The 26,278-nt window shown below is 48.1% G+C and overlaps 1 protein-coding gene across 4 annotated transcripts in view; it reads right to left on the bottom strand.

The window, feature by feature from the left end:
* Positions 1 to 26,278, bottom strand: part of spock3 (SPARC (osteonectin), cwcv and kazal like domains proteoglycan 3) — a 1,033,635-nt gene that overhangs the window by 82,654 nt on the left and 924,703 nt on the right. The window lies entirely within an intron of this gene.

Here is a 26,278-nt window from a genome sequence, read left to right as displayed (position 1 = left end):
AAGCTGCTCTGAGATTTAAACATGTGACTTTCTGGGTAGATGCCAAACACTCAACTATGAACTATTAGGCCACCTAATTGGTTTGTATATACATGTTTTCCAACCAAGATGCACAGTCCCGTTCATAAAAAGGAGGGGAGGTCATTACTCCCATTAACCAGCAAGTACATTTCTATTTTTAGCAATTATTCACTCTACTTATGACACTTTTAACAGTAAAGGTGTTGTCAGTAAAGTGAAACAGTAACACTAACCCTCTGAGACTATCGAACTGTTTTATTAAAATAATAGTGATATTGTTCATGGTGAGTTGGAGGTGATTTATGAACAAGGATAGTATATAAAGACAGGATGTTTTTTATATATAGTGCCTTTTACATCCTCAAGGATATCCCAAAGCGCTTCATAGCCAATGAATTTCTTTAGAGGTGCAGTCATTGCAATTATGTCGACAAACTTGGCAGTAAAGTCCCACAAACAACAATAAGATTAACAAACAGTGCCGTGAGAACTTTTATGTTCATCTGAACAACCTTGCCCAACAAATGCTTCATGAAACCTTGGTTTAATGCCTCATCTGAAAGATGGCACCTTCAACGATGCTGCACTCCCTCAGTATTGCACAGAGATGTCAGTTTATGTGGTCAACCTTCAATTCAGGCAGGATTGGGAACAGGATCCCTGGTTAAAGAATTTTCAGAAGAAATGGAAAAGTCACATACTTTTGCCTCACTTTCTCCCCAGTCTTCTTAGATCTGGAGACTACTTTCACCGTCTGGTAATGCACTCCCACGCACACTTCATCTCTGCCTATTTGCAACCCTGCCTTGCTCACCAAAAATATCATCACAAAAGTCCATTAACAATGTCCAGTAGAAGTTGGAGTGCTTTGTTTCTGATACAGCCATTTTCTTCTATAATTGCTCAGTCGATAACTACTGTAATGAAGTTTTGGAGATTTTGATTGAATAAGTAGCTTCTTAGCTGCTTGAAAAATGTTAAACAAATTGCAGGTGTATTGTAATTGGTTGATATTTCTTCATTATTGCCAATGAATCCAATTTTGCTGATATTACATGTTATAAAATTATCCATTTAGACATTGTTGCTAGCAAGGCTGTACCTTTCTTGAATTTACTGTTAAAAGAGGAATTTCTGGCCCTGCAGGTGCGATATCACCTGTCATCATGATTCTTCCCAGTTTTTTTAACTCTATATCCAACTTTCATACTAATGTAATACATACACTGAACTTTATACTTCACTGAGATTATAAAATTAGAATGTTTAGGCAATATGCATGTGATGTTGTGGATTTGTTTAATTAGATTCAAGCAGGTGGAGTGGTGAACAAGAGAGTTTCAATAACACTAAGATATTCCACTACAGTATTGTGTCTGTCCGTTTCCAGCTCCCTGCTGTCCGGAAGAGGCAGCACAGTCTACTCTCTGTGGTCTGTTAACAAATGTAACCCTGTATAACTCTGCATATTTAGTGCTGCATGGTGCTGATAGATCTTAACAAAGAGTTGTAGTCAGATTCAAAGATGTGGGCCAGGATCATCCTGTATGTGGAAGCGTTGCCACCCAGTTAGTGCTTTAACAGTAATTCGTTTAGTAGTAATCCTACTTTCGGCATAATTACTGTCCGTTTGCATTTTCCACGATGAGTGAAGCGTAGCTTAATGAAATAGCACACAGCAACTAAAGCACAAATTAAACCAATTATTGGGGACTTAACTAAGCTAACCAACCATTTTCCACATTAAATATCTATATTAAATAAATTGTGTGTTCCACATGTATGCTTTTTTCAACGTCTCTGGGTCAACCCATGACACGCTGGAACCAACTTTCTGTGCCATGGATAAGGACTGTTATTCTGCCTCATGGCATCGATCCAAATCTGGAAACACCAGCAGAGCACTGGTATAATGAAGCTGCTGTATCAATAGTGGGAACTATAAAAATAATATTTATATCTGAAACTTGAATTCTACTGTTTGTTTCGATTGGGCATTTCTCTGCAGTGCATTCCTTAAAAGTGAAAAGCATATTTGTTGCATGCTGTTTCTTGTCCAATTTACCAGAGAGAGCTTCGGGGTAACTTTGTGAGGCTTCCATTGTAGTTTCAAGCCTCACTAGATGGGAATGTGTTGAAGATAGGGTAAAAAATCTGTAACATATTGGGTTGATGCTGTGACCTGCACTCCCATCTAACAACACAGATGCGGAATCACAGAAAAAGACCCGTCATATGTGCATTCCAGCTATGGTTAAAGCGAAGCATTAAACAACGTATGTCGAAATTGCAACTCATTTGATTTTGAACAGAATTCCAAGAATCTAGGCATGCATCCTTCATGTTACTTCAAACAACATTCAGATGTTTGATTGCATCAAAATGAATGCACTATGCACACCCCGAGTTATTTTCTACATAAGACTTGCACATTAAGTGAATATTAGTCATCCTCATAGGAATGTTCCGCCAGTTCTTGGAACTCAGTTACGAGGATGTGAGTCAGGAAAAGTTGTATGACGGAAGTGTATGATAACGTTCGTTTGGGAAGGCAGAGGCAAGGGGTGCTCAATGATGTCGCTACGGCGTTTAGCGCGGATATATCTCTCGTCAAGAACACAGGAGAAGAAATTAAAGGGATAAATTCCCCGCCCTGGTGGGAGATTGGTTTGAATGTAGAAGTTCCTCCGTGGATCCGGATTTGCTCACACACGCTTGTAATTATACAGTTTCTCATTGTAATGTATTTGTTGCGAGTGCCTTGCAAAAGGTGAAGCAAGGCGCTCTGAAGGCGGTGGGAGGCCTAGGTTAAAGGTTGAACCTGAATGGTTTTCTCTGTAAATATGTTGTACGAATGTGTTGGTGTTGTATTTTAAGGGATGTATTCGGGGTGTTTCACATTAAAGTAAATAGGCTGGTTGGAGGCCACGATGTGTTTTCACCAGCGGATGTTTGATATTCCAGAAGGATTCTTGAAATATCATAGAGGCGACTGTAAGAATTCGGAGAAAATATCGACAGCAAAAGAATATACATTTAGACAAGTTTTGGACATAGAAACATAGAAAATAGGTGCAGGAGTAGACCATTTGGCCCTTCGAGCCTGCACCACCATTCAATAAGATCATGGCTGATCATTCACCTCAGTACCCCTTTCCTGCTTTCTCTCCGTACCCCTTGATCCCTTTAGCCATAAGGGCAAATCTAACTCCCTCTTGAATATATCCAACAAACTGACATCAACAACTCTCTGTGGTAGAGAATTCCACAGGTTCAGAACTCTCTGAGTGAAGAAGTTTCTCCTCATCTCGGTCCTAAACGACTTACCTCTTATCCTTAGACTGTGACCCCTGGTTTTGGACTTCCCCAACATCAGGAACTTTCTTCCTGCATCTAACCTGTCCAGTCCCATCAGAATTTTATATTTTTCTATGAGATCCCCTCTCATTCTTCTAAACTCCAGTGAATACAAGCCCAGTCGATGCAGTGTCTCCTCATATGTCAGTCCTGCCATTCTGGGAATCAGTCTGATGAACCTTCGCTGCACTCCATCAATAGCAAGAACATTCTTCCTCAGATTAGGAGACCGAAACTGAACACAATATTCCAGGTGAGGCCTTACCAAGACCCTGTACAACTGCAGTAAGATCCCTCTGTTCCTTCACCCAAATCCTCAAGCTATGAAGGCCAACATGCCATTTGCCTTCTTCATCGCCTGCTGTACCTGCATGCCAACTTTGAATGACTGATGTACCATGACACCCAGGTCTCGTTGCACCTCCCCTTTTCCTAATCTGCCGCCATTCAGATAATATTTTGCCTTCACGTTTTTGCCACCAAAGTGGATAACCTCATATTTATCCACATTATACTGCATCTGCCATGCATTTGCCCACTCACCTAACGTGTCCAAGTCACCCTGCCGCTTCTTCGCATCCTCCTCACAGCTCACACCACCAACCAGCTTAGTGTCATGTGCAAACTTGGAGATATTACACTCGTTTCCTTCAAGTAAATCATTGATGTATATTGTAAATAGCTGGGATCCCAGCACTGAGCCCTGCGACATCCCACTAGTCACTGCCTGCTATTCTGAAAAGGACCTGTTTATCCCGACTCTCTGTTTCCTGTCTGCCAACCAGTTCTCTATCCACATCAGTACATTACCCCCAATACCATGTGCTTTAATTTTGCACAATAATCTCTTGTGTGGGATCTTGTCAAAAGCTTTTTGAAAGTCCAAATACACCATATCCACTGGTTCTCCCTTGTCACTCTACTAGTTATATCCTCAAAAAATTCTAGAAGATTTGTCAAGCATGTTTTCCCTTTCATAAATCCATGCTGACTTGGACTGATCCTGTCACTGCTTTCCAAATGTGCTGCTATTTCATCTTTAATAATTGATTCCAACATTTTCCCCACTACCGATGTCAGGCTAACCGGTCTATAATTACCCGTTTTCTCTCTCCCTCTTATTTTAAAAAGTGGTGTTACATTAGCTACCCTCCAGTCCATAGGAACTGATCCAGATTCGATGGACTGTTGGAAAATGACCACCAATGCATCCACTTTTTCTAGTGCCACTTCCTTAAGTCTCTGGGATGCAGACTATCAGGCCCTGGGGATTTATCGGCCTTCAATCCCATCAATTTCCCTAACACAATTTCCTAACTAATAAGGATTTCCTTCAGTTCTTCCTTCTCGCTAGATCCTCTGTCCCCTAGTATTTCCGGAAGGTTATTCGTGTCTTCCTTCATGAAGACAGAACCAAAGTATTTGTTCAATTGGTCTGCCATTTCTCTGTTCACCATTATAAATTCACTTGATTCTGACTGCAAGGGACCTACGTTTGTCTTCACTAATCTTTTTCTCTTCACATATCTATAGAAGCTTTTGCAGTCAGTTTTTATATTCCCAACAAGCTTCCTTTCATACTCTATTTTCCCCCTCCTATTTAAACCCTCTGTTCTCCTCTGCTGGATTCTAAATTTCTACCAGTCCTCAGGTTTGCTGCTTTTTCTGGCCAATTTATTTGCCTCTTCCTTGGATTTAACACTATCCCTAATTTCCCTTGTTAGCCATGGTTGAGACACCTTCCCCATTTTATTTTTACTCCAGACAGGGATGTACAATTGTTGATGTTCATCCATGTGATATTTAAATGTTTGCCATTGCCTATCCACCGTTAGCCCTTTAAGTATCATTCGCCAGTCTATTCTAGCCAATTCACGTCTTAAACCATCGAAGTTACCTTAGCCTAGTCTCTGAATTAACTGTGTCACTCTCCATCTTAATAAAGAATTGCTTGGACACATTTGCTGTTACTGCAGAGAAGCAGGCAGCCTGATGTGGGACAGGTCCAAACATGTCCCACAGGAATACATATCAGGGGGGCAGGACTCAATGGTTGATATACAGGACCTTTGTCATGCAATCAATGAGAGATCAATAAGATTGGTCGGTGCTCATGACACAAAGGAAGCTCTTTGACCAGCCAAACTTGTTGGAGCCTTATCGAGGAAACACCTCAATAACAAAGGAACAGGCTGAATACATGATTTTGCTCTTTCAGTTGCACTGCCTCAGGCGAAGAACAAGAAGAAGTATTTTGCAGGTATAAGATTGACAGGTTTCGGCTGCCATCTCTCTCTCTCCTCCTCTCTCTCCCCTGTTCTATGCCTGCTTGCGTCATTCAACACACAAGGACTGAGCACTCCATCTGGGACGGAGAGAAGAAACATCATCTACGTGCAAAGAAAGCCTCGCTATTTCGACTGGGAAGCTGACCTTGAGAATGGACTTGAATACCACAGATTGGTACAGAACCAGAAGATACGCCTCATTGAGAGAAGTAGCCAGTAAGCCAGAGGGGTAATTGGTGAGCATTTATCCCAGCCCACACATCTTTAAGACCACCGCATAGTGTGAAGGGGTGTCATGTGTCCCAACCAAGCCTTCGGGGTTTAGTGGGGAGTTTTTCTGCAAGGATCGTAAAGCATATGCACAATTTTGTTGGACAGATTCGGTGGTGCACTTTTGAACCCGAGCAGGGGTGTTTTAGACATGGGTACTTCACTTTAGGGGCCTATTCAGATGGGCCAGGGTTGTGTGTTGTACTGTGTTTGTTTGTTTTATACCACCCAGGGTGTGTTTTACTGAGTGCAGGTGTGTGCTTTAACTTGAATAAAAGCATTGTGATGGTTGAGACCAAAAGATCTGGTTATAACTGTGTATTTCTGTTCACCACTATAATTCCGGTGTCTAGAACTGTTGTAAGGGAGGGTGATTCGAAACCACCAAGGGCAAAACCACTTACGCTATCTACCCTATCTGTTCCCCTTAATACCTTGAAAACTTCAGTAAGATCACCCCTTATCCTTCAAAATTCTAGGGAATACATCCCTAATTTGTGTTAAGTTCTCCTTGTAACTTAATCCTTGGAGTCCGGATATCATTCTGGTAAAGCTACGCTGCACTCCCTAAAAGGACAAAATATCCTTTTTAAGGTGTGGTGCCCAGAACTGCTCACAGTACTGCAGGTGTGGTCTAACCAGAGTCTTGTACAGCTGCAGCATAACTTCTACCCCCTTGTATTCTAGTTCTCTAGATATAAAAGCCAACATTCTATTAGCCTTTTTGATTATTTGGTCTGGGTCCATTTTCAGGCATCGACTTGGTGCTGCGCGACAAGTGTGCACTTGTGACGATTGGTGGAAATTGGACTGGGCTACTTGTGGGGATGGGATGATTCAACTCCTGTGGAATTAAAGGAGCATTCTTGCTTCTCTTGGCTCCACACGAACTGTTAAAAAGAAAATTCACTTATTTTTCATTCGTGGTTGCTGGGGCCGCTGAAGAATCCTGAACAGGATAGGCCCGACATCTGCCCCGTTTATTTGAGCAAGTGACCTAATTTACATATTTAAGGAGCCCAACGCCTGTTTTAAGCATTTGCCGAGGATGCCTTTGCTTAAGGAAGTGCAGGATACTTTTTAATAGCGTCCGCCTTGCCATAATTTCCAAGTTCCTTCATAGTTGAGCTACTTATCAAATGGAACTGGAAGCTCACCATGAATATTCAAATAAGGCTTGACCATGAAAATCGTTGGGGCCTCCTGGCACTGGCATTAGGCAGGTATAATGGACACCATGCCCACTGCCCAACCATTATACATGTTACATAAAAATCATTTCCCAGTTCCACATTTGAATTGTTACTGTGGCAAAAGATGATGTAAGGCCAAATATTGTCACTTTTCAAGTTGTACATCTTTAGACTATTGCAAATCTTTCAAAATTGACCATTAACTTTCTATTTTGCCTTGCCTTCATAAACAAAGTGAGTAAAACTAGTAATTTAAACATCTTCAATTCTGTATGAGGCAGTGTTTATAGCTGAAATAGTGAAGATGCAATGATCGTGTATTTGATGGAAAATCAAATTTCAGTTTTCTCTAAAACATTGTCACATACACAAGGGAGGTAAGTGAGATTAAGGTAATGTCTCACACTGATTAAACTGGGTGTCCCATTTCCCAATTAAGAGGTATTCAGTCACTTAGAATGACAAGGAGTTGTTATCAAGATGTAACAAAAAGCCTAACCAACATCAAGATAAATTAGAAAGTAACTCAATTTGAAATTTGTGACCCAGCTGTTGATATTTTTTTTAAATTGGGATGGCAAGAAAATAACACTGTGTGAAATGAGAAGGCATATAACAACCTATTTAGTTACTATGGAGCAGCATCCCAGGATTCTATCGAAAATGAAAAATGCACATCGACCAAAGATTCAATTCTCTGCCCTCATGTGCAACTGAGGTTCAGGCTGCTCTTATTAAATAAAGTGAATGAAGCTAGAATTAGTGGGGAAGGCAGTATGACGACTTCCAGCTCAGAGAAACTGTTCTTTCTGTCACAATAAATGAAAACACAATAAGAGTGGTGTTTTGAATTCCTTGCCATTCCTATGACAGAGAATTGGGGATAGGAGCAACACGATACCTGGAAATCATATGCTGCTTCTACTTCACTGCTCCACAAATATTTCATCATCTTAGTATCACACATTCCATGCAAATACACATCTGGAACATCCCAACAATGCTTAGTGCAAATGGCAAGAATGTGTAAAACTCATTCTTTGGAAACACAATCTAGTTTAATAGATTCTAGGTAGGTAGAGATTTCTAGAAGTCCCAGTCAGGGTTTAAATTCCACTACCTGCTATTTGTAATGAATTGGTTAATGGTCTAAGTGCAGTTCTTCTGTTTTCTATTGTCACAGTCATTAACTCATTTAAAAAAAATTGACTGACTACTTTGTTAAAATAGCAAACAGAACGTGTGAATCAAGGGATGGAATGCACTGGCAGCATACACTGGGCTCAGAGGGTTCAGAAAACCGGGATCATTGTCAGTGCATCTAAATTGTGATAGCCATGGGTTTTCTGATCAGGGTACACTGGGGTTTGTATAAGGCTTGTGCTGCTTAATGGTGAAAGTCTTGTTACATTATTCATTTGGGGCATTTCTTTGGCTTCACCGAATTACAATGAGTTGCATCCTTGGCACTAGACCAGGGGGCCGAAATTGCCCACCTCCTCAAGGCTCAGGAGCGGATAGGCCTCACTGACCAGGGGCAGGCGGATGGGCCGACCTGTCTTAAATTGCCCCTGGGCCAGGAGTTGCGAGATCGGGTTTCCACGATGCCCATGTTGCCGCTTGTCGGGCATGCACCAACCAGCTTCCGACTGGCGGCCAAAACCTTTCCACCCTGTGTGGGAAATTGCACTGTGTGGAATTCCCTGCGGGAGCGGAGCGGCCACCGGTCGGTGCCACTGACAGCTTTCCTCTGCGGGAAGCTGCGTGCCTAGGCGGCGTGTTTATTTTATTTGTTGGCCGACTCCGAGGTCAGCCCAACAATGGTGGCCACGGGTTCGGCAGCCCAGCACCTTTTCTTTAGTACTGGGCCGCTGGCCCGGCCGAAACCCTCCCTGGTGGCCCAGTAAGCCTAACTAAACTTATTGCAGAGCTCGCAGCAGCCCTCCCCTTTAACTGAAGGGGAGGGACGTTGTGATGCGTCAGTGCTATGCGGCACATGCGCGACGCGCTGACGTCGCCGGCGTCACGCTGATGACACCGCCCGACGTCCACCCCGCCCCCACCCACTTCCGCCCCGAAAACTGTCCGGCGGGAAACAAAAGTTCGTAGAGCTCAATTTCGCTCTACACTCTGCCCCAAAGGTAGGTGCGCCCCCTTTCAGTCAAAGGGCAATTTCGACCCCCAGGTCTCTGTACCTTTAAGAGTTGGGGTAATCCACACTCCTGAAGATGCATAGCAACTGGAAGCAGCTTTAAAACAATCCCACTAACCTTTTGATGGAATTAGCTCTCATTTGTTTTTTGGCCATTTTTGGTCTCTTGGCATTGCACCATTGTCTGCTTCTTTGGATTGAATGTTCATTTGTTGCTTTTTTCTTAGTTCAACTGTAATGCTAGATTCCAGAATTCAAAGGACTTTGCCAGGCATAGACTTTCTTGCCTTCCCCCTGTACATAGCATTCTCCTGTCTAATTTCCACACAAAGCACAGTAGAAAGTAAGAATTTTCAAACTTTGCCACTAACAGGAAGTGCAGCTGTCACTTTGAGAAACTGTTATCAGTACACTTCTGCACCTGCCCTGGAAATCCCAATGTCTGTGCTCATTTAATTGCAGCTGGTGTGTTACTCATGTAATCTCTGTTAGCTAAATCATGATGGGAGCATACCAACTGCATTCAAATTGGTCACCAGAAGAAAACTTGGAGAAGTTCCCTCTGTGCTGTATCAGTGAAAAATTCATTTGCATTGCCAATGTGCTAGGAGCAGATTTTCAACTTCCCATTTGCTAAAAAATAGTAAAATTCCACAACCAGAATTGCATAATTCCTGTGTATAACTGGGCATGTGGAAATAAATTATTTTAAAAATTCATTCACAGGATGTGGGCGTCGCTGGCAAGGCCGGCATTTATTGCCCATCCCTAATTTCCCTTGAGAAGGTGGTGGTGAGCTACCTTCTTTGACCACTGCAGTCCTTGTGGTGAAGGTACTCCCACAGTGCTGACTTTGTTGTAGTGGTTTGCTACAACTGAGTAGCTTGCTAAGCCATTTCAGAAGGCAGTTAAGAATCAACCACATTGCTGTGGGTCTTGAGTCACATATAGGTCAGATCGGGTAAGGGCGGCAGATTTCCTTCCCTAAAGGATATTAGTGAACCAGTTGAGTTTTTCTGACAAGCCGGTAGTTTCATGCTCACCATTAAAATGGGGCTGAGCCTAGATCTGCAGCGTTTCAGCCTCTTTTACAGTACAATACACTGTAAACAATGCAATCCGCCAGGTGGACGCTTCTTCTGTCTGCCACACCCTTTCCACTGCATATCTTTGCAGTAGTTTTGGGGGAGTATCCAGCAGAATTCTTGGGCAATCATAGGAACCAAACCAAATAAATCTCTGAATGGCCCGGCATAATCCATGCCAGCTAAGTGCGGGTTCAGGATCCATTCTGGACCTAAAGCAGGCCCGAAAGTTAAAAAGGCAAAAGGCTCCTGTAATGTATGCACCTGTTAGTATGCTCACAGGTTCGTTGAGCTGTTGAGTTGTGAGTGGCTTACCCGGTCACGTGATGTTCACAAGACTCAATAAAACCTAAGCCAGTTTTTTTCAGGGGATCCACGATGAGGCAGGTGGTTGTGAGCCTGGTGGATGAATTGGTGCAGTGTGAAACATTTGCTAATACGGCTACAACTACAGTGAGACTGAACCCACGACCGTGTGAGAGGAGGAGGAGGAGGAAGAAAAGCTGCCTTCTAGGTACATCTACTGGGAGATTGTGAGCTCCTGGGAGGAGGAGGAGGCCTGCTACCTGGAAGGGGAGAGGAGGGAGAGCTGCCAATACTCCTGTTACTGCTGCAGAGTTTGAGAGAGGGGGAAGGAACAACTGCCATTCAACTACTCACTGACTGTGTGGAAGGCGGGAAAGCCATTGTCAAGATCAACAGGTGGGTGTATTTTGGTGCACAGGAACATAGAAACATAGGAAATAGGTGCAGGAGTAGGCCATTCAGCCCTTCGAGCCTGCACCACCATTCAATAAGATCATGGCTGATCATTCACCTCAGTACCCTTTCCTGGTTTCTCTCCGTACCCCTTGATCCCTTTAGCCGTAAGGGCCATATCTAACTCCCTCTTGAATATATCCAATGAACTGGCATCAATAACTCTCTGTGGCAGGGAATTCCACAGGTTAACAACTCTCTGAAGAAGTTTCTCCTCATCTCAGTCCTAAATGGCTTACCCCTTATCCTTAGACTGTGTCACCTGGTTTTGGACTTCCCCAACATCGGGAACATTCTTCCTGCATCTAACCTTTCCAGTCCCGTCAGAATTTTCTATGTTTCTATGAGATCCCCTCTCACCCTTCTAAACGCCAGTGAACACAGGCCCAGACGATCCAGTCTCTCCTCATATGTCAGTCCAGCCATCCTGGGAATCAGTCTGGTGAACCTTCACTGCACTCCCTCAATAGAAAGAACATCCTTCCTCAGATTAGGAGACCAAAACTGAACACAATATTCCAGGTGAGGCCTCACCAAGGCCCTGGACAACTGCAGTAAGATCTTCCTGCTCCTATTTTCAAATCCCATAGCTATGAAGGCCAACATACCATTTGGCTTCTTCGCCGCCTGCTGTACCTGCATGCCAACTTTCAATGACTGATGTACCATGACACCCAGGTCTCGTTGCACCTCCCCCTTTCCTAATCTGCCGCCATTCAGATAATATTCTGCCTTCGTGTTTTTGCCACCAAAGTGGATAACCTCACATTTATCCACATTATACTGCATCTGCCATGCAATTGTCCACTCACCTAACCTGTCCAAGTCACCCTGCAGCCTCTTAGCGTCCTCCTCACAGCTCACACCGCCACCTAGCTTAGTGTCATCTGCAAACTTGGAGATATTACACTCAATTCCTTCATCGAAATCATTGATGTATATTGTAAATAGCTGGGGTCCCAGCACTGAGCCTTGCGGCACCCCACTAGTCATTGGCTGCCATTCTGAAAAGGACCCGTTTATCCCGACTCTCTGCTTCCTGTCTGCCAACCAGTTCTCTATCCACGTCAGTATCTTACCCCTAAAATCATGTGCTTTAATTTTGCACATCAATCACTTGTGTGGAACCTTCTCAAAAGCCTTTTGAAAGTACAAATACACCACGTCCACTGGTTCTCCCTTGTCCATTCTACTAGTTACATCCTCATAAATTCTAGAAGATTTGTCAAGCATGATTTCCCTTTCATAAATCCATGCTGACTTGGACCGATCCTGTCAATGCTTTCCAAATGCGCTGCTATTTCATATTTAATAATTGATTCCAACATTTACTCCACTACTGATGTCAGGCTAACCGGTCTATAATTCCTTGTTTTCTCTCTCCCTCCTTTTTTTAAAAATGGGGTTACATTAGCTACCCTCCAGTTCATAGGAACTGATCCAGATTCGATAGACTGTTGGAAAATGATCACCAATGCATCCACCATTTCTAGTGCCACTTCCTTAACTACTCTGGGATGCAGACTATCAAGCCCTGGGGATTTATCGGCTTCAATTCCATCAATTTCCCTAACACAATTTCCCACCTAATAAGGATTTCCTTCAGTTCCTCCTTCTCACTAGACCCTCGGACCCCTCGTATTTCCGGAAGGTTATTTGTGTCATCCTTCGTGAAGACAGAACCAAAGTATTTGTTCAACTAGTCTGCCATTTCTTTGTTCCCCATTATAAATTCACCTGATTCTGACTATGTTTGTCTTCACTAATCTTTTTCTCTTCACATATCTACAGAAGCTTTTGCAGTCAGTTTTTATGTTCCCAGCAAGCTTACACTCATGCTCTATTTTCGTCCTCCTAATTAAATCCTTTGTCTTCCTCGGCTGAATTCTAAATTTCTCCCTGTCCTCAGGTTTGCTGCTTTTTCTAGCCAATTTATATGACTCTACCTTGGATTTAACACTATCCTTAATTTCCCTTGTTAGTCATGGTTGAGCCACCTTCCCCGTTTTATTTTTACTCCAGACAGGGATGTACAATTGTTGAAGTTCATCCATGTGACCTTTAAATGTTTGCCATTGCCTATCCACCGTCAACCCTTTAAGTATCATTTGCCAGTCTATTCTAGCCAATTCACGTCTCATACCATCGAAGTTACCTTTCCTTAAGTTCAGGACCCTAGTCTCTGAATTAACTGTGTCACTCTCCCCAAGGGGCCTCGAACAACAAGATTGCTAATTAGTCCTTTCTCATTACACAGCACCCAGTCTAGGATGGCCAGCCCTCTAGTTGGTTCCTCGACATATTGGTCTAGAAAACCATCCCTAATGCACTCCAGGAATTCCTCCTCCACCGCATTGCTACCAGTTTGGTTAGCCCAATCTATATATAGATTAAAGTACCCATGATAACTGCTGTATCTCTATTGCACGCATCCCTAATTTCTTGTTTGATGCTGTCCCCAACCTCACTACTAGTGTTTGGTGGTCTGTACACAACTCCCACTTGCGTTTTCTGCCCTTTGGTATTCCGCAGCTCCACCCATACAGATTCCACATCATCCAAGCTAATGTCCTTCCTTACTATTGCATTAATTTCCTCTTTAACCAGCAATACTACCCAACCTAATTTTCCTTTCTGTCTATCCTTCCTGAATGTTGAATATCCCTGGATGTTGAGTTCCCAGCATGGGTCACCCTGGAGCCATGTCTCTGTGATGCCAATTATATCATATTTGTTAATTGCTGCCTGCGCAGTTAATTCGTCCACCTTATGATGAATACTCCTCGCATTGAGGCACAGAGCCTTCAGGCTTGTCTTTTTAACACACTATGCCCCTTTAGAATTTTGCTGTAATGTGGACCTTTTTGATTTTTGCACTCGCCAAAAAAGACTTTGCTTAATCGGTGGAGGGAGGAAAGAAGATTTATTAAGAACATTGTGGTGGTGGGGGGGGGGGGGGGGCAGTTGTATGCAAGTGTGTGGGGTTCTTGCGAAAAACTAGGCCCCACATACCACTGGAAGTACCCCTCCTCCATTGCCTGGCCCAGGTTGGCTGGAGCTACCTGGGTGCTTTTTCTTTCCCAATTAACTAATTAACATCGTTTGGAGGACTGTGCCTGGGTGGTTCCAACCATCCTGGATAAAGACATCTCCCCCCGCCAGAAGAATATAAAGATTTTGTTTGTGATCCGGGGAGTGTACACTCTGCAAGTACCCACCCAACGCTGTGAGGAGTACCTGATACCCCAGCCTCCTACTTTCCCACCCCCCTCTCTCTCTCCTCTCTCTGTTTCTCCTCTCTCCCTCTGAGAGCCTCTTTTAACATATATTAAAAAAAAAACTACTGAGCAGAGGGAAAAGGGCCCCTCCCCAATTGTCAAAAGTTGGGGAGAGATGTGCCTCATGAAAAGCTCCCTCTGCTTATCAACGAGGCCAAACAAGACCATTCAGGCCTGTGACTTTGGGGTGAGTGTAGCCCTTAGAGGGACCCCGATATGGTGAGTCCATCTTCGCTGGTGGCGGGGCCAGCACAAATTTCTGCGCGCGTGGCAGCAAAGGCCATGGCGGCTCCTGCCGCCCCACCACCTTTCAGACTCATTACTAAAAAGAACGGGGTCAAGAGCTACACTCACCCCAACACGACCATCGAGGAGTGCGTGAGGGCACTGGCTGGGGTAGTCGGCCCCTCGGCCATGGTCGCCGCCTCCAAAATGTACGGGAAGGCTGTGTTCTTCCTGGGGTCGGAACGGGCAGTGTCCCTGACCCTCAGTATGGGGCTCACGGTGGGCGGGACCTTCCTGCTGCTGGATCCACTTGAGGCCACCACGTAGCAGGTCGTCATCTCGAACGTCCCGCGCTTTGTTCCCGGTGAGCTCCTCCTCCCCCACCTACGTGAACTGGAGGAGGTGAGGTCGGGGATAACATCGATACCGCTCGGCTTCAGGGAGGCAAGCCTCCATCATGTGTTCTCCTTCTGGCGCCAGCTTTTCATTCAGCTGGCCCGGGAGGAGGTAGCAGAGGGTACATTCAACGTGGTCCAAGAGGGGACTGCCTACCGTGTCTTCTGGACATTGGACGGCGTGTGGTGCCGCACCTGTAAGGAGGTGGGGCACGTCCGAAAGAACTGCCCCGCCTCCAAGGCCGCTAAAACAGCCAAAGCGGCCGAGGCTGGTGCCGCAGCCACTCCTCGCCCTAGTACCGCCTGCGTGCTGGGAGCTGTAGGTGCGCGGGCATCGTCGGAGGCCTTTGTCTTCGCGGCCTCCAGTGTGGGAGGAGGAAGTGCGTCCGATCGGAAGTAAGTCGCGGAGCAAAACCAAACATTTTCGGACGAGTCCCCTCAGTGGGCCAGAGAGCCCCATCACTGCGCTCAGCCAAACCCTGTCACCGGCGAGCGCAGGGTATGTCGAGCCCTTGACCGTACCCGCTACTGCGTAGAGTTTTCCACCCGCGGTCGGGCTCAGGCACGGGCAAGACAATTCAAAGGAGGGGGTGGAGGCGGGAGCCCTAGCGGACATGGAGGTCTCCCTGCCTCCAGACAAAAAACGAGGCACCACTCCAAGGAAGCAGAGGATGAATAACATACCTCTGTGGAGATGTCGGTGCCCAGCACATGTCCCCCGCAATGCGCGCCATAGGCGGGGGAAGTCTGTCCCTCGGGAGGGTGAGACTGCCGAGGCTGCCCAGCCTTTGCCTCCTGGCGATGGGGGAAAAAGACTTGCCTGTTGGAGGGATGTGGGGCCGCAAAGAGAATGTGTCACCGCCGGGTCGAGTGTCCCGGGAACCGAGGCCGAAGAGGCCGAATCTGAGCCCGCCCAGACAAATATTGACATCCCCCGGGATCTGCTCGACCTGGCAGAAAAAGAAAAATGTAATGTTTTTCTTGAACCCCCACCCGCTGGGTCGGAGGGTGGTAGCAGGGAGGGTGAGGAACCCCAATCTTCATCCCTAATTTTGGAGCTGGGGGACTTGGAGGACCTGGAGCTGTTTTTCAGCCCAGTTTCTCTGTATTCCCTGGTGCCTGGGACAGAGGGGGACCCCCGTCCGCTGCCGCTTCCCGACCCAGCATCCCAGGGGGAGCCCAGGGGGGACTCCTCTGCCGATGATCCTGGGGGTGGGATCGGGACAGAGGTAGGGCTGGAAGGTGCGGCCGGGCCATTCACTGTACCCCGTGCGGTCGACGGACCGGCTGCTGTTGCCGACCTCCCGGAGGGGGATGGGGACTCGGTGGAGGGCGCGGGAGAAGATCTGGAGTCCATCACCAGTGAGTTGGTGAATTTCCTCGTGCCCGCCGCTGCGTCACCCCTCATTCCTGCAAAGGAAATCCGGGGCCTTTTGGCCGAATGCCAGGGTCGCCGCAATTGAGCCCATCTGACCCTGGACAAATGGTTCGAGCTGGCGCTGCTCATCAAGTCCGTTCGCGCCTTATCAAAACCGGAAAGCCTTGAGCTGCGCAGGCTCAGAATGTTCCTCACTGGGTTGCTTAAGGAGTGGAGGTCATCAAACGACTTCGCTCCCCCCGGATCTCTCCGGCAACAGTAGTTTAAGTTCGAAGTTGCACTATGCTTTTGCCCTGAAGATAACCATAGCCAGCTTCAAAATCAACGGCGGCAGAGAGGCACGTCGTAGATTTAACAATTTTTCGCTCCGACGGGAGGGGAAATATGCGGTGTGCTTCCTGCGAGAAAGCCACACCGTTCCGGGAGACAAGACCACGTGGCTCCTGGAATGGCAAGGAGAGGTCCACATGAGCCACATCACTGCCACTTCTTGCAGGGTAGCTATCTTGCTAGCCCCACATTTTCAGCCGGAGATCTTGGGGGTCGAGGAGCCTGTGCCAGACCGCTTGCTCCATGTCACGGTTCGCCTGGGGGACTTACCGCTCCATCTTGTGAACATGTATGCCCCCCCAGCCCGGCCCGCAGAAAGTGCGCTTCTTCGAAGAAGTGTCCACTCTTCTTGGCTCCATCGGCGACTGCATTGTCCTTGGTGGAGGGGGGGGGGCGGGAGGATTTTAACTGCACCCTCGAGGTGAGGGACCGCTCCGGTGTTTCACAGAGCATGACGGCGATTGAGAAGTTGCGGGACCTTGTCGGGTCCTTTGACTTGGTGGAAGTCTGGCGAAATCTCCATCCCGACTCCAGCACCTTTACTTGGGTGAGGCCTGGAAGAGGATGGTCCAGAATCGACTGTCTTTACGTGTCTCGGATGTACGTCTCCTGTGTTCCGGCGGCCTCCATATGGCTGGCGCCGTGCTCAGACCACCACCTGGTGTGGGCGGAGCTCACTTCGCTCTGCGCGCAGGCGGGGTCCGCGTACTGGCACTTTAACAACCTGCTGCGAGAGGACGAGTGGTTCCAGAATTCGTTACGTCGCTTCTGGGCCGACTGGAGAAGGAAGCAGGGGGGCTTCCCCTCCTTGAGGTTATGGTGGGACGTGGGCAAGGCTCACATCCTTCTCTTCTGTCAAGAATACACAAAGGGGTCGACCAAGAGGCGGGCGGCAAGGATGGGGCGCCTGGAAAAGGAGGTGCTCGACCTGGGATCCCGTCTCGGTCAAGTTGTCGAGGACCCGGCCCTGTGGACAGTGTATGAAGCAAAGAAGGCCGCGCTGAAGGACCTGCAGCTTGTCGGGTCCCGAGGTGCGTTCGTGAGATCGCGGATCCGGTTCCTCCAGGACCTGGACCGCGGCTCCCCCTTCTTCTACTCACTGGAAAGAAGACGGGGTCCGTAAGCAGTTCTTGACGCTGCTGGCCGACGACGGATCTCTGGTCTCGGATCCGGAAGGCATCAGCAACAGGGCCCGAGACTATTACGGGGCTTTGTTCATTCCGGATTGGTCCAGCGAGGCAGCGCGTAGAGTTTTGTGGGAGGACCTGCCGAAGGTCGGCCCAGAAGGCGGCGAAAATCTGGACACTCTGCTAAGCCTGGCGGAGCTGATCGGTGCTCTCGACCAGCTGTCGAGGGGAAAGACCCCGGAGCTGGAAAGGCTGAACGTGGAGTTCCACAGGGCATTGTTGGATGTCTTCGGGGGCGACTATGCACGGGTCCTGGGGGAAAGTCTGGCGACCGGGGAGATGCCCCTCTCTTGGTGCAGGGCAGGCATCATCCTGCTGCCTAAGAAGGGCGAATTCCACCTACTAAAGAACTGGCGCCCGGTCTCCCCCCTCAGCAAAAATTTTTGCCAGGGTGATGTCTGCTTGCCTTGGCGCCGTGTTGGACCACATGATCCACCCCAACCAGTCCTACATGGTCCCGGGCCGGACAATCCACAACAATATCCATCTGGTCCGGGACCTGGTCCACCATTCCCAGGAATCTGGTCTATCAGTCACCTTCCTTTCCCTAGACCAGGAGAAGGCGTTCGACAGGGTGGATCACGAGTATCTGTTCGGAACTCTGCGTGCTTTCGGGTTTGGGCCGCATTTCGTCGCCCGGATCCGACTTTTGTACGCTGCCACGGAGTGTCTGATTAAGGTTAGCAGGTTTTTGACGGCGCCCCTTCACTTTGGGAGAGGGATGCGCCAGGGATACCCCATGTCCAGCCAGTTATATGCCATCTGCGTGGAGCCTTTCCTGCGCCTCCTGCGGACGAGGTTGACGGGACTGGCTCTGTAAGGGCCGGGCGTGGAGGTGTCCTCTCGGCTTACACCGATGACTTGCTCTTCATGGTCGAGGATCCCGTTGACCTGTGGAGGATGCGTGAGTGCCAGGAGATACTTGGCCGTATCCTCCGCCAGGATCAACTGGGAGAAATGTTCCAGAATACTGGTGGGTCAGTGGTGGGTGGACTCTCTGCCGGAGGAGCTCAGGCCTTTTGCTTGGAGCACGACCCATCTCCTCTATCTGGGAGCCTACCTTAGCCCAGACGAGGAAGCCTGGCCGGCAAGCTGGCAGGAGCTGGTGGCCAAAGTCGCTGCTCACCTAGGGCGCTGGACAGGACTGCTCTGAGTGCTGTCCAACAGGGGTCGAGTGCTAGTCATAAACCAGCTGGTGGCCACTATGCTGTAGTACCGGCTGGTCACTTTGACCCCTCCCCCTGCATTTGTCGCCAAGATAAAGAAGAAACTGGTGGACTTCTTCTGGAACAACAGGAAGCACTGGGTCTCTGCTGCAGTTTTGAGTCTCCCACTTAGGGAGGGCGGTCAGACGTTGGTGTGCGTCAGCACCCAGTATGCGACTTTCCGTCTTCAGACCCTGCATAGATACCTCTATGTTGAGCCTCCTTCTTGGAGGTGTGTGCTTTCTACGTATTTCTTCCGCCAGCAGTACAGCCTCAATTATGACACGCAGCTCCTGTTTGTGAGCTTGGGGTCGTCAGTATTGACATGCGGGGGCTGCCTGTCTTTTACCAGGAATTCATCAGGGTCTGGAACAGAGTTGCCACCAAGTGCAGCTCTTCCCCGTCTGGAGTGGCGGCTGTCCTGCAGGAGCTGCTGCTCAGGAATCTGTATCTCCACGACTGCGGCTTTAGGTGGCAGGCAGACGAGAGGGCTGTGGCTGGCGAGGTGACCAGGATCAGGGAGCTGCTCGATGGCGGAGGAACGGGCTGGATGGTGCTAGACGTGCTGGCACGGCGCCTAAATCGGGCCGACGTCTGGCGCACGGCCAATGCCATCGAGTCGCTAAAAACAGCACTGGGCCCTGACTCCGTTAGGTGTGTCGAGGAGGCTCAGGCATGTAGGGAGATCCCGTCTGAACTGACCCCCGTCCGGACAGAATTCCTCATCGGTGCCAAGCCCCGAAACCTCCCTCGGGAGCTGGCGCCTCACAACTTGAGCCTCCTTGGGGAAATCCCCTCCGTGCCTTTCAGTTCTGCGCAGAGGGGTTTCCTGTCCGGGCCGCTCTTGCACACTCTCCACCTTGCCATCCTCGTCTGCCGTCCGGACGCGCCATGGCGCACCATCTTGCTGTCCAGAGGAGGCGGGGGTCCCCAATGGAGTGCACTCTATGCAGGACTCCTCCATCTATTTATTGGGGACTTGGCCTGGAGGGTGTTGCAGGGAGCAGTCCCATGCAATAAGTTTTTAAGTTGGCTCACGGGTTCCCAGGCTGCCTGCAATTACTGCGGTCTGGAAGAGTCCGTGTTCCAGGTTTTTTATCAAATGTGTGAGGTTGCAGCCCCTGTTCCATTATTTGAAGGGGCTGCTCCTTAAATTCTGATTGCACTTCAGTCCCACACTCCTGATCTTTGGGCACCCTGTGCGGAGGGGAGTGGGCAGGTCGGAAGGCCTCCTCAAAGGACTGCTTCTGGGCACGGCCAAGGTGGCCATCAGCCGGTCCAGGCAGCGGGCGGTGGAGGGGGTCGTTCAGCCCGACTGCCTGCCTCTCTTCCGCGGTTACATCCAAGCCAGGGTGTCCCTGGCGATGGAGCATGCAGTGTCCACTGGTACACTCACGGCCTTCCGCGAGAGATGGGCGCCGGAGGGACTGGAGTGCATCATCACCCCTGGCAACCAAATTTTAATTTGACCATTTAAGTTTAAAGTTTAATTTGTTTAATTTGCCGATTTTAGTGGCTTTTAGCCAGGGGGCACTTGTATAATTTGTGTGTTGGTGCCCTCAAAAAAACAAACAAAAAAAAGGGGGCACTGGAAAAAAATGTATTTTGGAGTGTGACCACCTCTTGCAGGAGGCAGTTGTTTAAAGTGCACAACTGAAATAGTTGAACTGGTAATGTGTATTATGATTGTTAAACTTTTGTTAATAAACCAACTAGTTTTTATTAGCAATGTGTTGCAATGAATTCTTAAGCAAAGAACCCATGAATCAAATATATTACAGCCACCAATCCCAGGCCTGCGAGTGTAGGACATTTGAATTGAGTGCTCCCCCAACATCACAGTATCCTGATCGCACCCCCTCCCACCCATTGTCGTTCGACTCCTCTCTTCCATTCTGGCCATTGCTGGTGAGGCAAGCGGCCCAACACTCATCTCTCATCTATGCAAAATGGGTAAGTTATTTGTGGAGGAGCAGCACGTACCAGCAGCTCACCTAACTAATGTCAATGAGGCTCAATGCCCCATTTCAGTCTATCTTTGAGTCTCCTGATTGGGACGTGTGCAGCACCCACTTCAGGCCCGAAAATGGGTCCAGAGCAATTTCCACTCTCAGATGTTCAAAATGGATTCACCTATACTGAATCTTTTACCTTGATGAATTTGGACGGAATTTTGTGGGGGTCAGCGGGTGTGATCAGTGGCGTTTTGGGTGAGAATATGCTTTTTTTTCACAGCAATTCGGGATCCCGCCGCCACACGCAATTCCCAATGTCGGGTCTGTCAGCGCTGAGCAGATCTGACATGCTGTCGTGGGGGACCCAATTCAGTTAATTAGTGGCTTGTTTAGAGACACTTAAGAATGTCTTTCAGCTTACCTTTTGCACTTGACAGCTCACCCACAGGGTCATAAGAAATAGGAGCAGAAGTAGGCTATCTGGCCCTTCGAAGCTGCTCCGTCATTCAAAAAGATCATGGCTGATCTGATCTTGGCCTCAACTCCACTTCCCTGCCCTCTCCCCATAATCCTTGACTCCCTTATCTCAAATATCCGTCTATCTCCACCTTAAAATCATTCAATAACTTCCAGCTCTCTGGGGTAGAGAATTCCAAAGATTCACGACCCTCTGAGAGAAGAAATTCGTCCTCATTTCCATTTTAAGGGGCGACTCCTTCTTCTGAGACTATGTCCTCTAGTTCTAGATTTCCCCCACGAGAGGAAACATCTGCTCTGCATCTACCCTTTCAAGCCCCCTCACACTCTTATGCGCTTCAATAAGATCAACTCTCTCTTCTAAACTCCAATGTATAGGCCCAACCTCCTCACCCTTTCTTCATATGACAACCCCTTCATCTCAGGAATCAGCCTTGTGAATCTTCTCTGAACTGCCTCCAATGCAAGTATACCCTCCTTAAATAAGGAGACCAGTAATGTACACATTACTCCAGGTGTGGTCTCACCAAAGTCCTGTACAGTTTTAGCAGGACTTCCCCATTCCTACACTCCATTCCCTCTGCAACAAAGGCCAACATTCCATTTGCTTTCCAAATTACTTGCTGTACCTGCATACTGACTTTTTGAGTTTCATGGAGAAGGACACCCAGGTCCCTCTCAACTGGAGCATTTTTTAATCTCACCCTTTTTAAATAATAATTTGCTTTTTTAGTTTTCCTAACAAAGTGGATAACCTCACATTTTCCCACATTATATTCTATCTGCCAAATTTTTTGCCCACTCATTTGTCTATCTATAACCTTTTGCAGATTCTTTGCGTTCTCCTCACAACTTGCATTCCCACCTATCTTTGTATCATCAGCGAATTTGCCTACATTACACTCGGTCCTGTTATCTCTTGAAATGCTCTGATAATGACTCCATGAGGCAATGTGTTGTACTTGAACTGTAGTGACCGTAGTCCTTTATTGATAACTCCAGAGTGAGGATCACACCTGGTGACCTGCCTTTTATACTAGGCCTGGTACACCTGTACAGGTAACCTACAAGTCTCCCACTGAGGTGCCGCCTGGTGGCACACCTTGTAATAGTACAAGCAGTAACCATGTCGGATACATGACATCACTTTCCCCAAGCCTTTAGTGCAAATCGCCTTCATGCATTGACTGTGCTCTGGGCTTAGCTCTATCTGGCTGACCCTTGGAGGGTGGTTTCCATCTTGGGTGAGTAGGTGATGTTTCGTTGGCAGTGGAGGTGCTGGTGGTTTCTATTTGTGCGTCCATGACCACTCCATTCTCTCCCCCCTCCCCCACCCCCCAACCCCTCATACATATAGATTATACTGGTGGCTCATTACATTCATATACATTCAAGTCTAGAAAAAAAAATTGCATTTACATCATTACATATGTGGTACAGTTGTGAGGCAAGTACATTTGACTGGTGAGGTACATACTTGATATATACTTGGAATCAGTACTGGTGTGTGAGGACAAATTAGTACCAGAACTGCTGGATGGTGTCCAGGTTGTCTGGTGGCAGCGCGGTGCCCAGTGCTAATAGTGGGAACCTGGTGGGCTCAAGTTGCTTGCTCTCGGGGCCTTTGCCATTGCTCCTAGTGTCGGGCAGGTTCATAGATGCCTGTGATCTCCCTGTCCTTTCCTTGTGCCCCAGGTCGCTGCTGCTCCCTGAGGAGCAGTCGTCTGGCAGTGCACACGGAACTGCTGACTCACTTCCCTGGGCGTTATTTGGTTTGGGATCCTGGCTGGTCCCGGTCCCATTTGGGAGAACTATTGCGGGTGCCCCTTCGTTCCCGGGTGTAGCCTTGGTGGAGATAGGGTCTGGGGGCTGCGCCTTAGCGCGGTTTGCTCTTTCAGGTTTGCGGTGGTTGGTGCCATCGGGTGCCTGAGAGCTGGAGCTGATCAGGGCCGGGGTATCGATACCGGTACCGTTACCCTCCTGAGATCGCTTACTCTGCGGCTTGTTTGTATTGGCTGCTTGTGGCCACACTCCACGGTACATAACTCTGGTCCGAGGGACACAGGCTACTACATTGGGTAGCTCGCTGGACCTGTGTGCTCCCGATGGGAGTCTGCCCGCTGCACTGACTGTATGCAGTTGAAATACTACATTGCACAATGTTTCATTATTCATAGTAAATAACTTGTAGCTCCGATCACGATCGTGCAACTTTTCTTTGCTTCTTGCATATACACAGCTCTGATCATCAATTATACATTTTACAATTAACTGACAGTTGGTCTTACATTGATTGAGAGTGTGGAACTGTCCCTTTAAGTGTGGTGGGTGCAGGCCTCCTTTAAGAGAGCCTTGCTATCTTTACCCCAATCCTCTTTTTCGTTTGGTGCCACGTGTTGCTCCATCAGCGCTGCACCTCGTGGTCTGGCCGCCGCCATCTTTTTCTTCAGCACGTCACCTCACGGTTTGGGCGCCATCTTTCCTCCATCCATGATGTCGACTACGGTGATCCTTTTCTCCCCGGGTTCTGCCACCGAGGCTGGGAAGTCGCCTGTGGATCTGGTTTTCTTCCTCTGGAGTCCTGCCACTGGACCCTGCAAGGTGCGTTCGGGTTGTCTCAGCTGGATCATCTCCACGCAGTCATGCTGAGCAGTCTGTGCCTTGGGTGCTGTGCTGGTCTGCTCTCTGGTGCTGGGTCCACCCTCAGGTGAGGGCTTGCTTTGCCTCTGAGTGCGGAGGACATCGATCGCTGGAGGGATGAAATCTTCCCAACTCAAATAGATCTTCTCCATCCACCTTCTTCCGAGTAGCGTTGGTCCATCACCTGCAACAATCCACAGAGGTAATCTGTGCACCGCGCCATCATGGAGTATCTTTACATCTTTACTACCAGCGACTGGGATAATTTCATCGGTGTCGGTGTGCCGTTTTGCCTGAACCGGGGCCAACTTGGGTCATTCAGCTTGATTGACCCATAGCCTCTCAAAGGCTTGCTGCCGTGTCCACTTCCATGAAGACTGGAACACCATTTATCTTGACTTCCATCCTCAACGGGGAACACTCAGTGGTGCAGGTAATCATGCTATATACCTCATCGTGGGGCTGAGCTGCCTCTCTGACTATCGTTTCATAATCCGCGCTGGATTCATGGCCATCTGCAGACTCTTCATCAACACAGTGAGTCATATTTCTTTTACACATTCGCTAGAGGTGGCCCTTTGTGCTGCAGCCTTTACACACATTGATACATCCTTACTATACAGTATAAATGCACACGAGGCCCATGCTTGCGAGGTCAGTCTGTGACCTGTCCTTTATTCCTTAGCACTCAAGTTAGGAAAGTGGGTGGAGCTTCCCCTTTTATACCTGAAGGTCCAGGTTAGGAGTGTCTCCCACAAGTTCACCACCGAGTGGTCATTGTTCTCACAGTGTACAACTTAGGTCAGATTATACATGGGTTACAATGCTGGTTGAATACATGACATCACCTCCCCCCCCCACCCCAAAGTCTTATTGGGATCACAGGTTGAGTCTCTCTGGTGGTTTACGCTCTCTTGTAGAGCGCCTGAGTTGGGGCTCCGGTTGTTGGGTGCTGGCCTGAGTGTCTGCTGCTTGCGGTGCCTCAGGCCTATCCGGACTGCCCACGGTGACTGGGCTCTCCTCCCTTTGGTTCCGGTGTTCGGTCACCTGTGGTGGAGTGAACTCTATATCGTGTTCTTCCTCTGCTTCTTCTATGGGGTTGCTGAACCTCCTTTTAGTTTGATCCACATGTTTGCGGCAGATTTGTCCATTGGTAAGTTTAACTACCAGAATCCTATTTCCCTCTTTGGCAATCACAGTGCCTGCGAGCCATTTGGGTGCTGCAGCGTAGTTGAGGACAAAAACAGGGTCATTTACATCAATACATCGCGCCCTCGTATTCCTGTCATGGTAGTCATATTGTGACTGGCGCCTGCTCTCGAAAATTTCTTTCATGGTGGGGTGTATAAGGGATAACCGGGTTTTGAGCGTCCTTTTCATTAGCAGCTCTGCAGGTGGGACCCCTGTGAGCGAGTGTGGTCGGGATCTGTAGGCCAACAGGAAGTGTGATGAGCGGCTTTGTAGGGAACCCCCTTGGAATCTGAGCATCCCCTGTTTGATTATCTGCACTGCTCGTTCTGCCTGGCCGTTTGAGGCTGGCTTGAATGGTGCCGTTCTGACATGGTTAATTCCATTGCCTGCCATGAAGTCCTGGAATTCAGTGCTTGTGAAGCACGGGCCATTGTCGCTGACCAAGATGTCCGGTAGACCGTGGGCGGCGAATATTGCCCATAGACTTTCTACCGTGGCAGAGGATGTGCTTGAATTTAAAATGTCACACTCGATCCATTTGGAATAGGCATCTACTACAACCAAAAATATTTTTCCCATGAAAGGACCTGCGTAGTCCACATGGATGCGTAACCAAGGCTTGGCGGGCCATGGCCAGGGGCTAAGGGGGGCTTCCCTGGGCGCATTGCCCAGCTGGGCACACGTGTTGCACCTGCGAACACAAAATTCCAGATCTGCGTCAATCCTGGCCACCAAACATGTGACCTGGCAATTGCCTTCATCATGACAATGTCCGGGTGCTCATTGTGGAGTTTTCTGATGAACACCTCTCTGCCCATTTGGGGAATGACTACGCGGTTTCCACACAGTAGGCAATCGGCCTGAATCGAGAGTTCATCCCTGTGCCTGTGAA

Source organism: Pristiophorus japonicus, chromosome 2, assembly GCF_044704955.1.
Source record: "Pristiophorus japonicus isolate sPriJap1 chromosome 2, sPriJap1.hap1, whole genome shotgun sequence".
In the NCBI taxonomy this organism is placed as follows: Eukaryota; Metazoa; Chordata; class Chondrichthyes; family Pristiophoridae; genus Pristiophorus; species Pristiophorus japonicus.
Note: the sequence above shows the minus strand (reverse complement) of the source record. Positions and strands in the feature narration are given on the sequence as shown.